Raw genomic sequence first — 17,812 nt, 5'->3', positions numbered from 1 at the left:
GTTTATCTTGACTGGCAAGAGCTCCCTGAAATCTTTTTTTTAAAGTTTTTTGGGAGTATAGTTGATTTACAATGTTGTTTTAGTTTTAGGTGTACTGCAAAGTGAAGCAGTTAAACACATACATATATCCACTCATTTTAAGATTTTTTTCCCATCTAGGCCATTATCCCTGAAATGTTGTATTAGCAGGAAGAACGGAACTGCAGTGCACATGTGGTGTTATTTTGGATTTCCAAGATTGCCTCTGACTTTATACTTTGTTGCCAACAAAATGGGGCATCTGAATTCTTGATTTAGGACATGTGAATGTTACAGTACCCTTTTTTAATACTACATTGGCACAGGATTATGGGAAAGAATTTTGATCTAAAGAGTTCTTTATTTCTAACTTGTAGTTTACTTTCAGATCAGTTCAGTTCAGTCGCTCACTCATGTCCAGCTCTTTGCAACCCCATCGCAGCACACCAGACTTCCCTGTCCATCACCAACTGCTGGAGTTTACCCAAACTCATGTCCATTGAGTTGGTAATGCCATCCAACCATCTCATCCCCTTCTCCTCCTGCCTTCAGTCTTTCCCAGCATCAGGGTCTTTTCAAATGAGTCAGCTCTTTGTATCAGTTGGCCAAAGTATTGGAGTTTCAGCTTCAATATCAGTCCTTCCAATGAACACTCAGGACTGATCTCCTTTAGGATGGACTGGTTGGATCTCCTTGCAGTGTAGTTTACTTACCTTTTAGTTTTATTATCTTCAGAATGACTTTGTTATAAAAGTTCATTTCCTAGTTTAGTTTTTCTCATCCTTAATTGGCCAAACCAAATTGCCACAAGATATTTCTACCTTAGACCTTATAATCCCATACATTTCCTTGTTTCTAAAATATTTTGTATTATTTTGATTTAGGGAAGAAGGGACTGTAGTTTAGGTAGAAGCATGAGCTTGACCTGGGTTCAGTGTCAAGCAGAACAACCTTCATGAGCTTCCATTTCCTCATCTGTAAAATGGGAAAAACTCACACAGGGAGTGTAAAGATCACAGTTGTGGTTTTGAGCCATTAAGCACAGACCCTGGCACATGAGGAGTGCTTAGTGAATAGTTAACTTCTGCTGCTACTATGGTTATTAATTTAAATAAGGTGAGCTTTCTTGGTGGAAACTCAAGTGCCTTAGAAGGAAAAAGAGTGCTTTTATGTGCCATAGACATACTGCACTGACTGCCATTCCTGGGAGCTGCATGGTGGCCTCTGGGGTGTCTATGTCAGTACCTTAGAGCAAGTTGTATTCTATTTTTCACAGACATTGCAGCATGGCAGGCATTGGCACCTCTCAGTCAGAGAACCCTGAGGTAAACATTTAAAAAACACAATTACTATTTTATGTTTATTAAATGAACACCCTCTTTGTTGGAACTTTTAGAATGTATTGAGAAGTATCAAAAAGAGAAAAAAAGTCACCTAAAACTCCTACTACCTAGCAGGAAAACAACACTTATTTTCTTAGATTTTCTTCCTTCTAGTCTTTTTTCTTTACATTTATATGCATATCCTTGTGTGTGTTTTTCTTTTATCAAATTAGTAACTATATTGCCTGTTTGCTTTTGTATCCCGCTTTTTTTACTTCTTTATACCAAAATAGTGTGAGCATTATCTTGTGTCCCTGTGTTTTGTGATTTTCTTTTTTTAAAAAACTAATTAATTTTTTAAATTGGAGGCTCGTTACTTTACAATATGTGATGTTTTTTGTCATACATCAACATGAATCAGCCACAGGTGTACATGTGTTCCTCCATCTTGCTAAATTCCATATATATGTGTTAAGGTACTGTATTGGTGTTTCTGACTTCACTCTGTATAAGAGGCTCCAGTTTCATACACCTCATTAGAACTGACTCAAATGTGTTCTTTTTTTATAGCTGAGTAATATTTCATTGTGTATGTATACCGCATCTTCCTTATCCATTCGTCTGCCAATGGACATCTAGGTTGCTTCCACGTCCTAGCTGTTGCAGACAGTGTCTCGCTCAATTCTGGTTTCCTCAGTGTGTATGCCCAGCAGTACAATTGCTGGGTCGTATGGCAGTTCTATTTCCAGTATTTTAAGAAATCTCCACACTGTTCTCCAAAGTGGCTGTACTAGATTGCATTCCCATCAACAGTGTAAGGGAGTTTCTCCAGATCCTCTCCAGCATTTATTGCTTCTACACTAAAATGGCAGCCATTCTGACCGGCATGAGATGGTACCTCACTGTGGTTTTGATTTGCATTTCTCTGATAATGAGTGATGTTGAGCATCTTTTCTTGTGTTTGTTAGCTGTATATATGTCTTGTTTGGAGAAATGTCTGTTTAGCTTTGGCCCACTTTTTGATTGGATGGTTTATTTTTCTGGTATTGAGCTGCAGAGCTGCTTGTATATTTTGGAGATTAATTATTTGTCAGTTGTTTCATTTGCTATTATTTTCTCCCATTCTGAAGGCTGTCTTTTCACCTTGCTTATAGTTTCCTTCGTTGTACAAAAGCTTTTAGGTTTAATTAGGTCCCATTTGTTTATTTTTGTTTTTATTTCCATTACTCTGGGAGATGGGTCATAGAGGATCTTGAAGTGAAGTGAAGTCGCTCAGTCGTGTCTGACTCTTTGCGACCCCATGGACTGTAGCCTACCAGGCTCCTCTGTCCATGGGGTTTTCCAGGCAATAGTACTGGAGTGGATTGCTATTTCCTTCTCCAGGGGATCTTCCCAACCCAGGGATCGAACCTGGGTCTCCTGCATTGTAGACAGACACTTTACCGTCTGAGCCACCAGAGAGTGTTATGCCTATGTTTTCCTCTAAGAGTTTTATAGTTTCTGGTCTTATATTTAGATCTTTAATCCATTTTGAGTTTATTTTTGTGTATGGTGTTATAAAGTGTTCTAGTTTCATTGTTTTACAGGTGGTTAACCAGTTTTCCTAGAAGAACTGGTTAAAGAGATTGATTGCCTTTTCTCCATTGTATATGTTTGCCTCCTTTGTCAAAGATAAGGTGTCCATAGGTGCATGGATTTGTCTCTGGGTTTTCTGTTTTGTTCTATTGATCTATATTTCTGTCTTTGTGCCAGTACTGTACTGTCTTGATGAGTGTAGCTTTGTAGTAATCTGAAGTCAGGCAGCTTGATTCCACCAGTTCGATTCTTCTTTCTCAAGATTGCTCTGGCTATTCAAGGTTTTTTTTTGTTTCCATACAAGTTGTAAAATTATTTATTCTAGTTCTGTGAAAAATACCATTGGTAGCTTGATAGGGATTGCATTGAATGTATAGATTGTTTTGGGAGGATACTCATTTTCACTATATTGACTCTTCCAATCCACAAACATGGTATATTTCTCCATTTGTGTCATCTTTCATTTCTTTCATCAGTGTTTTATCATTTTCTATATATAGATATTTTGTTTCTCTAGGTAAATTTATTCCTGAATATTTTATTCTTTTCATTGCAATGGTGAATGGGATTGTTTCCTTAATTTCTTTTTCTGTTTTCTCATTGTTAGTGTATAGGAATGCAAGGGATTTCAGTGTAATGATTTTGTATCCTGCAACTTTACTATATTCATTGATGAGCTCTAGTAATTTTCTGGTGGTGTCTTTAGGGTTTTCTATGTAGAAGATCATGTTATCTGCAAACAGTGAGAGTTTTGTTTCTTCTTTTCCAATCTGGATTCCTTTTATTTCTTTTTCTTCTCTGATTGCTATAGCTAGGACTTCCAAAACTATGTTGAATAGTAGTGGTGAGAGTGGTCAGTTTTGTCTTGTTCCTGATTTTAGAGGAAATGCTTTCAATTTTTCTCCATTGAGGATAATGTTTGCTTTGGGTTTGTTGTATATGGCTTTTCTTATGTTGAGGCATATTCCTTCTATGCCTGCATTCTGGAGAGTTTTTATCATAAATGGGTGTTGGATTTTGTCAAAGGGTTTCTCTGCATCTATTGAGATAATCATATGGTTTTTAATCTTCAATTTGTTTATATGGTGTATCACATTGATTCATTTGTGAATATTGAAGAATCTTTGCATCCCTGGAATAAAGCCGACTTGGTCATGATATATGATCTTTTTAATATGTTGTTGAATTCTGTTTGCTAGAATTTTGTTGAGGGTTTTTGCACCTATGTTGATCAGTGATACGGGCCTGTAGTTTTCTTTTTGTGTCGCATCTTTGTCTAGTTTTGGTATTAGGGTGATGGTGGCCTCATAGAATGAGCTTGGGAGTTTACCTTCCTCTGCAATTTTCTGAAAGAGTTTGAGTAGGATAGGTGTTAGCTCTTCTCTAAATTTTCGGTCGAATTCAGCTGTGGAGCCATCTGGTCCTGGGCTTTTGTTTGTTGGAAGATTTTTGATTATAGTTTTGATTTCTGTACTTTTGATGGGTCTGTTAAGATTTTCTATATCTGCCTGGTTCAGTTTTGGAAGGTTATACTAAGAATTTGTCCATTTCTTCCAAGTTGTCCATGTTATTGGCATATAACTGCTCATAGTAGTCTCTTATGATCTTTTGTATTTCTGTGTTGTCTGTTGTGATTTCTCCATTTTCATTTCTAACTTTACTGATTTGATTCTTCTCTGTTTTTTCTTGATGAGACTGGTTAATGGTTTGTCTATTTTATTTATCTTCTCCAAGAACCAGATTCTAGTTTGCTGATTTTTGTTATAGTCTCCTTCATTTCTTTTTCATTTGTTTGTTTGATTTTTATAATTTCTTTCCTTCTGCTAACTTTGGGGTTCTTCTTTTCTTCTTTTTCTAGTTGCTTTTGGTATAAAGTTAGGTTGTTCATTTGGTGTTATTCTTGTTTCTTGAGGTAGCCTTATGTTGCTATGCTTTTACTGAATCCAATAAGTTTTGGATTGTCGTGTTTTCATTTTCATTTGTTTCTATGCATAGTTTGATTTCCTTCTTGATTTCTTCCATGATCTGTTGGTTATTTTTAGCCTCCATGTTTGTATTTTTAATAGTTTTTTTTCCTGTTCAGTTCAGTTCAGTCACTCAGTCGTGTCCAACTCTTTGCGACCCCATGAATCACAGCACGCCAGGCCTCCCTGTCCATCACCAACTCCCGGAGTTCACTCAGACTCACATCCATCGAGTCAGTGATGCCATCCAGCCATCTCATCCTCTGTCGTCCCCTTCTCTTCCTGCCCCCAATCCCTCCCAACAGCAGAGTCTTTTCCAATGAGTCAACTCTTCGCATGAGGTGGCCAAAGTACTGGAGTTTCAGCTTTAGCATCATTCCTTCCAAAGAAATCCCAGAGCTGATCTCTTTCAGAGACTGGTTGGATCTCCTTGCAGTCCAAGGGACTCACAAGAGTCTTCTCCAACACCACAGTTCAAAAGCATCAATTCTTCGGTGCTCAGCCTTCTTCACAGTCAAACTCTCACATCCATACATGACCACAGAAAAAACCATAGCCTTGACTAGATGGACCTTTGTTGGCAGAGTAATGTCTCTGCTTTTGAATATGCTATCTAGGTTGGTCATAACTTTGCTTCCAAAGAGTAAGGGTCTTTTAATTTCATGGCTGCAATCACCATCTGCAGTGATTTTGGAGCCCCCAAAAATAAAGTCTGACAACTGTTTCCACTGTTTCCCCATCTATTTCCCATGAAGTGATGGGACAGGATGCCGTGATCTTAAGTTTTCTGAATGTTGAGCTTTAAGCCAACTATTTCACTCTCCTCTTTCACTTTCATCTTACCGCATTGTGATCAGAAAAGATGTTTGAAATGATTTCAGTTTTTTAAAATTTACCAAGGCTAGATTTATGGCCCAGGATGTGATCTGTCCTGGAGAATGTTCCGTGTGCACTTGAGTAAAAGGTGAAATCCATTGTTTTGGGATGAAATGCCTTATAGATATCAATTACATCTAACTAGTCTATTGTATCATTTAAAGCTTCTGTTTCCTTGCTAACTTTCTGTTTAGTTGATCTATCCATAACTGTGAGTGGGCTATTAAAGTCCCCCACTATAATTGTGTTACTGTTAATTTCCCCTTTCATACTTGTTAGCATTTGCCTTACATAATGAGGTGCTCCTATATTGGGTGCATATGTATTTATAATTGTTACATCTCCTTCTTGGATTGGCCCTTTGATCATTATGTAGTGTCCTTCTTTGTCTCATATCACAGTCTTTATTTCAAAGTCTAATTTATCTGTTCTGAGTATTGCTACTTTTGCTTTCTCTTGCTCTCCATTTGCATGAAATATCTTTTTCCAGCCCTTCACTTTCCGTCTGTATGCATCCCTGTGTTTGAGATGGGTCTCTTAGAGATAGCATATATAGAGGTCTTGTTTTTGTATCTATTCATCCAGTCTTTGTCTTTTGGTTGGAGCATTTAACCCATTTACATTTAAGGTAATTATTGATAAGTATGATCCCATTACCATTTACTTTGTTATTTTGGGTTCGTTTTTATAAACCTTTTCTGTGTTTCCTGTCTAGAGAAGATCCTTTAGCATTTATTGAAAAGCTGGTTTGGTGGTGCTGAATTCTCTTAGCTCCTGCTTCTCTGTAAAGTTTTTGATTTCTCCTTCATATCTGAATGAGATCTTTCCTGGGTAAACTAATCTTGGTTGTAGGTTTTTCTCTTTCATCACTTTAAGTATGTCCTGCCATTCCCTTTTGGCTTGAAGAGTTTCTATTGAAAGATCAACTGTTACCCTTATGGGGATCCCTTTTTGTTTATTTGTAGCTTTTCCCTTGCTGCTTTTAATACTTGCTCTTTGGGTTTGATTTTTGTTAGTTTGATTAATATGTGTCTTGGGGTGTTTGACCTTGGGTTTGTCCTGTTTGGTACTGTCTGGGTTTCTTGGAATTGAGTGGCTATTTCCTTCCCCATTTTAGAGAAGTTTTCAACTATTATCTTCTCAAGTATTTTCTTATGCCCTTTCTTTTTGTCTTCTTCTTCTGGGACACCCATGATTCGAATGTTGGGGCATTTAACATTGTCCAGAGGTCTCTGAGGTCATCCTCATTTATTTTAATTCTTTTTTTTTTACTCCTCCCTGCTTTATTTATTTCCACCATTCTATCTTCCATCTCACTTATCCTCTCTTCTTACTCAGTTATTCTACTGTTGATTTCCTCCAGAGTGCTTTTAAACTTAGTTATTACATTGTTTATTATTGATTGATGCTTCTTTATTTCTTCTAGGTCCTTGTTAAACATTTCTTTCATCTTCTCAATCCTTGTCTCTAGTCTATTTATCTGTGACTCCATTTTGTTTTCAAGATTTTGGATCATCTTTCCTATCATTATTCTGTATTCTTTTTCAGGTAGACTCTCTGTCTCCTCCTCTTTTGTTTGGTTTGGTGGGTTTTTATCATATTCTTTCACCTGCTGAATATTTCTCTGCCTTTTCATTTTGTTTAGATTGCTGTGTTTGGGGTGCCCTTTCTGCTGGCTGGAAGTTCGTGGTTCCTCTTAATTGTGGAGTCTGCTCCCTGTGGGTGGGGCTGGACTAGTGGCTTATCAAGGTTTCCTGGTTGGGGGAGCTTGTGTCTGTGTTCTAGTGTGTGGTGCTGAATCTCTTCTCTCAGAAGTACAGTGAAGTGTCCAGTAGTGAGTTTTGGGGTGTCTATGGGTTTGACATGGCCTTGGACAGCCTGTCTTTTAATAGTCAGGGTTGTGTTTCTGTTTTGCTGGAGAATTAGCATGGTGTGTCTTACACTGGAACTTGTAGGCTCTTTGGTGGAGCTTGGTTTCATTGTAGGTGTGGAGACTTTTGGGTCAGCTCTTGTCTATTAATGTTCCCTGGAGTCAGGAGTTCTGTTATGTTCTAAAGTTTTGGAGCTAAGCCTCCTGGATTTCTTGTCCTTCTCTGACAGTAGCCTCAGGACTTCTCTATCCATACAGCACAGAAGATAAAACCCCTAGGTTAGTGGTAAGACAATTCTCAGCAGGCAGGAACACCCAGAGAGATTCACAGAATTACAGAGAGAAGAGAAGAAAGAGGAGGGAGATAGAGGTGACCAGGAGGAGAAGAGGGGGAGTCAAAAGGGGAGAGAGCAGTCTAGCCAGTAATCAAATCCCTAAGTGCTCTCCACAGCCCAGAACACCCAGAGAGGTTCACAGAGATGTGTAGAGAAGAAAAGAGGGAGGAGGGAGATAGCGGTGATCTGGAGGAAAAAAGGCAGAGTCAAAAGGCAAGAGAGCAATCAAGCCAGTGATCAAGTCCCTAAATGAAAATGGATACTGATGATTAGAATCTTAAAGGTACAAAATTGATAATAAATATCAAAAAGCAAAGATGAAAAACGAAGAATAGAGGTTAGACTCCCAAAAATACTGTATAAAAATACAGAACAAAATTAGTTAGAAAAATTACAAAAGTATATATGGAATTTGTTTTTAAAAATGGGTTTTTTTGGGAAAGGTAATAGTAGGCTATAAAAATGAAAGTTAAAGGAGTAATAAAGAACTACATTTTTTTTTTAATTGAAAAGTGATAATACTAAAAATACTGAAGCTGTAGGAATTCCTCTAGTGCTGTTATGGGCAGTGTGGGGTCAGTTCAATGTCAGATAGTCCCTTGTTCTGGCTTGTACTTGTTCTCAAGGTCTATAGGTGCCACTCAAATGCACATTCTCAGCATTCACTGCAGGGTTTTAATCTGTTGCACCTGTCACTTCCAGAGTGGTTCCCCCTTCTTTGTTTCTTTTGGCTTCCTTTGTTTCCAAGTCTCTTCAGCGTCTAATCTGCACCCTGACACAAGGGGGCGAAGGTAGCCACTTATTTAGGCTCACTTGTTCAGTTGTGTTGTGGGGAAGGAGGGACATTGCAAAGAAATACTACTGGCATGTGTGGGGAGTGCTCACAATGGATGGACCACACTGGGTTTGCCCCAGCCCAAGGCAGCATGTACTTCCTGGGTCCACAGTGCTCAGGCTTCAGGGTGCTCTGCAAGGGCACTGTCCCAAGTGGACCTGCATTTCATGCCCTTCTCAGGCCTAAGCCGTTCGGGTTCTTGGGTGCTCCACAGGGGCACAGGCCCAGATGGGCTGTGTGTTTTGTGCCCTTCCCAGATCTAGCAGCTCAGGTGACCAGGTGCTTGGTGAGCGCACTGTTCCAGGTGGTCCATGCATCTTATTCACCTCCCCGGTGTCGGCCGCTCAGTTTCCTGGGTGTGCCTCAAGAGCACAGTCCCGCGTGTGCTGCGTGTTTCCTCTGGGGAGCTGATCTCAGGCTGTGCCACTCCTGGCAGATGTCAACTGTCCAGGATTCCAGGAAGACACGGTTAGCAAATGGGAGCCTGTTCAAAGTTTGGTGGAAGATGTGGTGTCTGGGGCCTAGACTGCAGCAGGCCCTTGCCTTCCACCTCTGGCTGTCACAAGCCTGCCTCTCTGCCTCCAGGGAGGGCCGGCCCCGTATGGCAGCCGGCTTGCTCTCCTTTGGTATTTGCTCAATCCTCTGTTCTGTGAGCATGCCAAGGCTCACTGCATTAGAGCCTTTTGCGGCAAAGTTCTTTTTTTTTGTCTCTCTGGCAGTCCCATGGTTTGGGTTGCTATCTCATATTAGCTCCCTCAGATAGTCCTCAGGGCATTCAGCCCTGGTCCTTACCCTAAGGACAGATGATGCAGTGAATATTAAGAGACAGTACCTAAAATAAAATCCCACTTATAAAGATAATAAAATGAAAACTAGCATTAAGAAGAAAATTAGCATTAAAGAAGCAACTACTTCATTTATCATTTATTATTAAATTAGCATTATATTTTACATTTTAGAAATACATTTTACAGAATTATAAATGATATAGGGCATAATGTTTTTCAAAACTGTTATTAATATAACATTTATTAGTAAACAATTCTTACTGTGCTGTCACAAGAAATCAAGAAATTGACAAGGCAACACAACACAAAATATGTTATTTTATTTAAATATTTTTTTGTAAACTGCTTCATACCTATTTTGGAAAGATGTGGGATGTATAAAAATAAATATATTAACTCTTAAATTATTACTAACAACCAGAGCATAAGAACTTTAAATGTACTTTAAATGCAGCATAAACACGTCCCTGCCCAACCCCCACTTGCTGGTGACGGACCTGAGTCTCTGCGTCACTTTGCTGTCTCAGCTTGCAGTTGTATAGCTTACCATGATAGGTGAAGGATGTCAGATTCCTGATCTCTGAAGAAGATTTAGCTTCAGGACCAGGGACCAGGCTTGATTACTCAAGAGCTTTTGTGTAGCAGAGTTTTATGAAAGTGTAAAACGGGACAGAGCAAGCTTTTGACGTAGACATCAGGAGGGGGATGGAACATGCCCCCCCCCTTGAGTCTTGGCAAGGGAGCTATGTACTTTTTTAATTAGTTATAACAATAAATCAAAAGAATGTCTCAGTGTTGTAAAGATTGTACCAGACCCACTCCCACAGTTTACATTTTAAGATAATAGGATTAGAACTAACAATAGAAAGATTTTACCAGACCCACTCCCATAATATACATTTTAGGATAATAGGATTAGTCAGAAGGTTTTTCAAGAAGGAGAAACCATCCTCAAGCAGGATACATTGTTGTTATATAATCCTTCAGTTCAGTTCAGTCTCTCAGTCGTGTCTGACTCTTTGCGACCCCATGAATCGCAGCACACCAGGCCTCCCTGTCTGTCACCAGCTCCTGGAGTTCACCCAAACTCACGTCCATCGAGTCAGTGATGCCATCCAGCCATCTCATCCTCTGTCATCCCCTTCTCCTCCTGCCCCCAATCCCTCCCAGCATCAGGGTCTTTTCCAATGAGTCAACTCTTTGCATGAGGTGGCCAAAGTATTGGAGTTTCAGCCTCAGCATCAGTCCTTCCAATAAACACCCAGGACTGATTTCCTTTAGAATGGACTGGTTGGATCTCCTTGCAGTCTAAGGGACTCGCAAGAGTCTTCTCCAACACCACAGTTCAAAAGCATCAATTCTCCAGTGCTCAGCTTTCTTCACAGTCCAACTCTCACATCCATATATGACCACTGGAAAAACCATAGCTTTGACTAGACGGACCTTTGTTGGCAAAGTAATGTCTCTGCTTTTTAATATGCTATCTAGGTTGATCATGACTTTCCTTCCAAGGAGTAAGTGTCTTTTAATTTCATGGCTGCAGTCACCATCTGCAGTGATTTTGGAACCCAAAAAAATAAAGTCTGACACTGTTTCCACTGTTTCCCCATCTATTTCCCATGAAGTGATGGGACCGGATGTCATGATCTTAGTTTTCTGAATGTTGAACTTTAAGCCAACTTTTTTACTCTCCTCTTTCACTTTCATCAAGAGGCTCTTTAGCTCCTCTTCACTTTTTTCTATAATGGTGGTATCATCTGCATATCTGAGGTTATTGATATTTCTCCCGGCAATCTTGATTCTAGCTTGTGCTTCTTCCAGCCCAGCGTTTCTCATAATGTACTCTATATATAAATTAAATAAGCAGTATGACAATATACAGCCTTGACGTACTCCTTTTTCTATTTGGAACCAGTCTGTTGTTCCATGTCCAGTTCTAACTGTTGCTTCCTGACCTGCATACAGGTTTCTCAAGAGGCAGGTCAGGTGGTCTGGTATTCCCATCTCTTGAAGAATTTTCCACGGTGCATTGTGATCCACACAGTCAAAGGCTTTGGCGTAGTCAATAAAGCAGAAATATATATTCTTCTGGAACTCTCTTGTTTTTTCCATGATCCAGTGAATGTTGGCAATTTGATCTCTGGTTCCTCTGCCTTTTCTAAAACCAGCTTGAACATCTGGAAGTTCACAGTTCACATACTGCTGAAGCGTGGCTTGGAGAATATATTCCTTAGTACAGAGTTTAAACTGAATTGTGTTGTTGTGTAATCATCAGCTTAAAGAAAAAAACATTTTTTGTGATTAAGATTAAGGAATGTAAAAAAAAAGTTTGTCCTTTCCGCCTACTTAAAATTTCTGACCCCTATCTTCTCCTTAAGAGCCCCATACCCGTTTCTCCTTCTCAAGAGACCCTGGGTTTCTTATCAGCCTGCCTAGGAATTGACTGTCTCACTGTGAGTTTTTTTTTCTCCCTGTTATGTTGCTCTCTGAGATTCTCAGCTGCCCACTCCAGAATTCTTGGGCTTCCCCTTGTGGCTCAGTTGGTAAAGAATCTGGCTGCAATGTGGGAGACCTGGACTAGATTCCTGGGTTGGGAAGATCCCCTGGAGAAGGGAAAGGCTACCCACTCCAGTATTCTGGCCAGGAGAATTCCATGGATTATATAGTCCATGGAGTCACAAAGAGTCAGACACGACCGAACGACTTTCACTTTCACTGAAATTCCAAAACTCCCCACAAACATGTCTGTGAGAGGGTTTCCTACTATGTGGGAACTTCTCCTCCTTCACGACTTCCTCCCCAGGACAGGTCTCCATCCCTAAATCTTTTGTCTTTGTCTTTTATATTTTGGATTACCTCCTTTAGAAGAGATTGGGCTGCTTTTCTGGGTGCCCGGTATCCTCCACCAGCATTCAGAAGTTGTTTTGTGGAAGTTGCTCAACATTCAAATGATCTTTTGATGAATTTATGGGGGAGAAAGTGGTCTCCCCATCCTATTCCTCCACCATCTTGGGACTGCCTTCATGATTTTCTTTAATGGCTACATAATATTCCAATCTGTGGGTGTGTGTGTCACAACTGATTTGAGTGTTCCTCTCTATCTGGGTGTTTTAAGTTGTTTGTAAGCTTTGATATAAATAATTAATGCTGCAGTAAATCTTCTTAGATGTTAACAATAGATCCATGGACATAGCACTCACTGTGTGTTGGGTGCTTTTGTAAGGACTTTACATACACTCACTTATACTGGTAATGCCCCTGTATAGTCAAAGCTGTGGTTTTTCCAGTAGTCATGTATGGATGTTAGAATTGGAGCCTAAAGAAGGCTGATTGCCAGAGAATTGATGCTTTCAAATTGTGTGCTGGGGAAGATTCTTCAGAGCCCCTTGGACTGCAAGGAGATCAAACCAGTCAATCCTAAAGGAAATCTGTCCTGAATTTTCATTGGAAGGACTGATGCTGAAGCTCCAATATTTTGGCCACCTGATGAGGAGAGCTGACTCATTGGAAAAGACCCTGATATTGGGAAAGGTGGAAGGCAAAAGGAGAAGAGGGTGGCAGAGGATAAGATGGTTAGATAGTATCACTGACTCAGTGGACATGCATTTGAGCAAACCCTGGGAGATAGTGGAGGACAGAGGAACCTGGCATGCTGCAGTCCTTGGGGTCACAAAGAGTTGGACACAAATTAGCAATAACAAAAACAACAGTAGAAGTATTATTAGTATCCTCATTTTACAAAAGAAGAGACTCAGAACAGAAGTTGTCACTTCCCTACAGTCACATGGGGACTGAGGGATGGGCCCCAGGCACAGGGGCCCCAGAGTCCACTTTCTTCATCACTACCATGCTCTCAGGAGCCTTCAGTGTATGCTGATTTCCTTAACATATATTCCCAAACGCAGAGACAGTTCCGAGGCTCTGAACTGGTCTTTAACGCTCTGTATGCCTATGAAATATTTCTGTCCAAATAAGGTCACGCCAATCCACAGTCCTTCCAGCGGGAATAGTGTGTAAATGCACATTCTCCTAATCCTCGACAAACGAATATTAATGTTTTATTTTGTTTTAAATACTAGTAACAACATTGTCTATTGAGAGAGGGAAATGCTATTATTGTCCCAAATTGGATTTCTTCGTGAATCACAGAATTTTGGAGTGAAAGAGGAAAATAAGTATCCTTAGGTTCTGTCTCTGCAATTGACAGACAAGGAAGGCCTGGTGTCTGGAATTCAGGGATATGGGGGCGGCGGGGAGACTTGTGGGTGATGCTACCATGATATAGAGTTCCAGCCAGCACCAGACCCTGGACCTAGGCCCTCAGAGGCAGGAGCCCACGTGGCGGGTGAGGCATGGGCTCTGGAGTAGAGAGAACTGTTCTGAATCTCAGTTCTGTCCCAAGGTGTGCAACTGGTGAGAAAAGCAGAGTAAGTGCAGTTGAGGTCTTCTTGTTCACTGCTCTGGAGTTTTTAGGATCTGGTGACTTACTAATAGCTTGCTTATGTTTGTTGAGTTCACTGTGCACCAGGTCTGGACTCCCCTGGTGGCTCAGTGGTAAGGAATCTGCCTGCCAGTGCAGGGATGCGAGATCCCTGAATTGGGAAGATCCCCTGGAGAAGGAAACAGAAACCCACTTCAGTATTCTTGGCTGTGAAATCCTGTAGACAGAGGAGCCTGACGGCTACAGTCCATGGGGTCACAAAAGAGTTGGACACAGCTTAGTGACTAACCAACAAAAACAATGCATCTGGTCCTGTGCTAAGTACTTTGCACATGGCATCACATTTCATTCTTAAATCAACTTTGAGAATGAGACACGTTACTATCATATTTTTAGAGATGAGCCAACAGGCTTGGCCCTGGTCACTTGGGCAGGCTCAGTAGAGTTTCGCTGGCGCCCAGGCCGTAGGACTGTTTGTATCTGTGTCAAGTGTTTAGCACAGGCCTGGTAAACAGTAAAGGTTCAGTAGATGTTTGCTGTTACTGCTGATTACAGGACCTCCCGGTTTGTGAACATTTAATAATCAGTCTTGTAGCTTCAGGAAGTCACTGGATGTTGACAGGAGGGGAACCTAAGTTTGAATTTTTTTTTTGCTTTAAATTAGTGTGGTGAAAAAAAAATACTGATATGATTGATATGGTTCCTTGGAGAAGGAAAAAACTATTTTTGCTCTATTTGAATTGAAATGCTCCCAGAGTAAAGCTATCCAGAACTGTGTGTTTTATGTAGTTTAAAATAGAGGACAAGGGCCTTTGTAAGCATACTTGATGCCATAAAATTTAGGGTAACTGGCCCAGCAATATGTGGTTCTCCCTTGCTCCCAATTGTTAAACGGAAAAGAGGGCTTGTATGTCAAATTGGGTTTGGTTTGGAGACAGTTTCTTTGTTGAGATCAGCCTAGTCCCTGTTGTGAACTCTGCCTCTCTATTAACAAGTCATGGACCATGTGACATTTGAAATGAGATGAGGTGGCCACTGACAGGCCTCTTAGATGTTGGTTTATGTTAAGGCCAGGGAAGCACTGGGTATGACTGTTTTTTATACTACACTGACACCTCTCTTCTCGAAAAGGAAAGGTTGTTATTGCCCACGAGACTTGTGATCATTTGAAGTGCAAAGACTTCAGATTCTAATTTGCCAGTGCATTTGCTGTGGAATCATCTTTTGCCACATTGCAGTAGAATGCACCACTGCGCACCAGGGATCTGCCTTTCCAGTCCATGCCACCCAATGAGCAAATGTCCCTTCTCAAATGTCCCAGGGAAACACTGGATCTTAGAATTTGCTTCATCCCTGTGATGCGCCATGCCTAGCAGCCTCCCATTTGAGCCCTGATCCCCATCAAGCCAAGTCAGGTCAGGGATTCTAGAGCCTCCTCTAGTGCCTTCCCGCCCAAAACTGACCACCAAGTGCTCATCGATGGTGGATGGCTAGGAGGACTCAAGAACACAGAGGAATAAAACTGGCTCCCAAGCAGTGTTGATTAGTAAAATTTCCATTGATGTGTATAAAATATTTATGAGACTGGCAGTAGCAATTTAGAAGACTGCAATAATACCTTTAGTCTGATGGAGAGAGGTTCAATTAGTGCTGGGAGGAAAAAAAAGTACTACAGTAACCCAGTCCTTTAACATGTCTGTCACCTCTTAGCTGTTAAACAGTGTTGATCTTTTTCTCTTTCTCTCCAGACTTGATTTCATCATTTCCCCCCATCACTTTTCCCAATGATTAGTTGAATCAGAGTGATTTTATCATACTCATCCCCTATTTGAATTACTCTCCACTATGCAATTATCCTATCACAGAAAACCCATTTTTCTCCCCGTCAGATGTCTGAAGTAAATGTGAAACCCAAAGTGGCCTGCCCATTACGTAACCTCTGTCATCTGGTGGGTAATGGATTATATGTGATTTTTTTTTCCAGGCTAGCAAATTACAAATAACCTTAGCTTTAATAATTGCCATTAACATAATGGGGCCATCATTATGGTAGCATTTTGTAACTAATATTTTCTAGCACTGTTTAATGCCATTGGTAGTTTAAATAATTTTTTCATTTCCACTCAGAGATTTGATGTAGGTTGTTTTAATATAAAGCCACATAGGTTTGATGCAGCGATGCTGCTCTTTGCTTTTGTGTATAAAGATTACACCCAAAGAATCATTTCCCAGCTTCTTTGTTCAAACATATTTGTGCTACCAAGCCCTCGGTTAATGTTGCTGAGCACTTTATCAAGTTTTAAGTCCCTGTGAATGGACCAGAAATTGAATCAATTTGTTCTCAGTTCATTAGCATTTCGAGAGAGATATTTCATATGCTGGACATGGAAGAAGTGATATGTCCTCTGCTAGCTGTGTACTCCCGTTGGTCTGTTCCTGAATGACACCTGGAAATGCTTGGCTGTGTCACAAGTCAGAGCTCATCTGATGGGAGGCAAATTGGACACAGCTTCCCTTTCTCCTGCTGATGGTGGCAAACTCTGTTCTCTGTTGAGGAAAGGGAGAAGGCCAAGGATATGCCTTCCGTGGCACTGGTGATGCAGACAGCTGCCCCACCTTTATCTTTAAATCTGAGCCTCCAGTAGGAGTAGCACAAACCATCACACGGCTGGAAGGATCATCTGAAGCAGGCACAGCGAAACACGCGGTTGGAGGAGAATCTGTAGAAAGTAGATCTGAGTAACTGTGGGCATCTCTGTTCATAGAGACAGACTTTTAGGACAGATTCCAACACAGCTAGGGAGAGGTAACGATCCTCTGATTTCCATACGGTCCATATAGGCTGGATGAGCAGCACACCCTGAAAAATGTAGGTAAAGCAAAGAAATGACAAAAAGAATGACTTCTCAGAGAATTTGTGAGTTTATACTATTGTTCTCCAGAACGATTTTCTAAGGGTGAATTCCCCAGCATGGTTTTTTTTTTTTTCTTTCATTGTGTGGCACAACTTTGGGGTTATCACACTGGTTTGTATCAGAATTATAACATTCTTCTGACTTCCCTAGTGTTTCTGGGTTCTGATCCACATGGCTTTCTCTGCCGGGATGTACTGAGTTCAGGACTCCACAAACTCAAACACTTCAAAGAGACAGAAGGGATTCTAGGATGGTATCTATTTTGGTAGCACATTAGGCAAGGCATTAAGTATTTTATTTGCTGTTTAAAGTTATTTTCTCCCCCACACAATTAATTAGAATTAAATGAAAAAACTTCATTGGGAACTGTGAAAAGACATGGCAAGCGAATTGCAGCTAAACTTACCAAGTGAGGGGTCTGTTGTTTCCAAACTTTGGGTAACTATTTCATAAACTTTAAAATTTATGTTATACTGTGAAGTATAAATATTACATTTATACTCTGATGCTCATACCTGCAAATAAATTTAATCCTGTTTCACTCTTATTTTCTGTTTTATATTGATAAAATGATAAACTGGGGCCCTTGAAAAAGAGTGTTTTGCTTAAAAATAAGCATCTGTGCTTCTTGGGAAAAGCTAAAAGAGACTAGACTATATATTAAGGTTTTTCCCCTTCCTATAGCTACCTGCTGTTCATTGCGGAACTGATTCCCATTATAGCTGTGCTGTGGAAAGTAATTGCTGTTGTACAGTAATTCAATTTCAGTGCATTCACGCATCAGTTCACCGATAGGGGCTTATCTGGAGAAACCTGGGACTTGAAAGCTTTTTATCGGGAAATTCCACATGCAGCAAGACATTTTTCTTAGGT

General features: G+C 40.4%; 1 protein-coding gene across 1 annotated transcript in view; it reads left to right on the top strand.

Moving 5' to 3' along the window:
• CACNA2D3 (calcium voltage-gated channel auxiliary subunit alpha2delta 3) overlaps positions 1–17,812 on the top strand; it is a 901,045-nt gene that overhangs the window by 185,019 nt on the left and 698,214 nt on the right. The gene's annotated exons all lie outside the window — the stretch shown is intronic.

This window comes from Bos mutus, chromosome 22 (genome assembly GCF_027580195.1).
Source record: "Bos mutus isolate GX-2022 chromosome 22, NWIPB_WYAK_1.1, whole genome shotgun sequence".
Classification (NCBI taxonomy): Eukaryota; Metazoa; Chordata; class Mammalia; order Artiodactyla; family Bovidae; genus Bos; species Bos mutus.
Note: the sequence above shows the minus strand (reverse complement) of the source record. Positions and strands in the feature narration are given on the sequence as shown.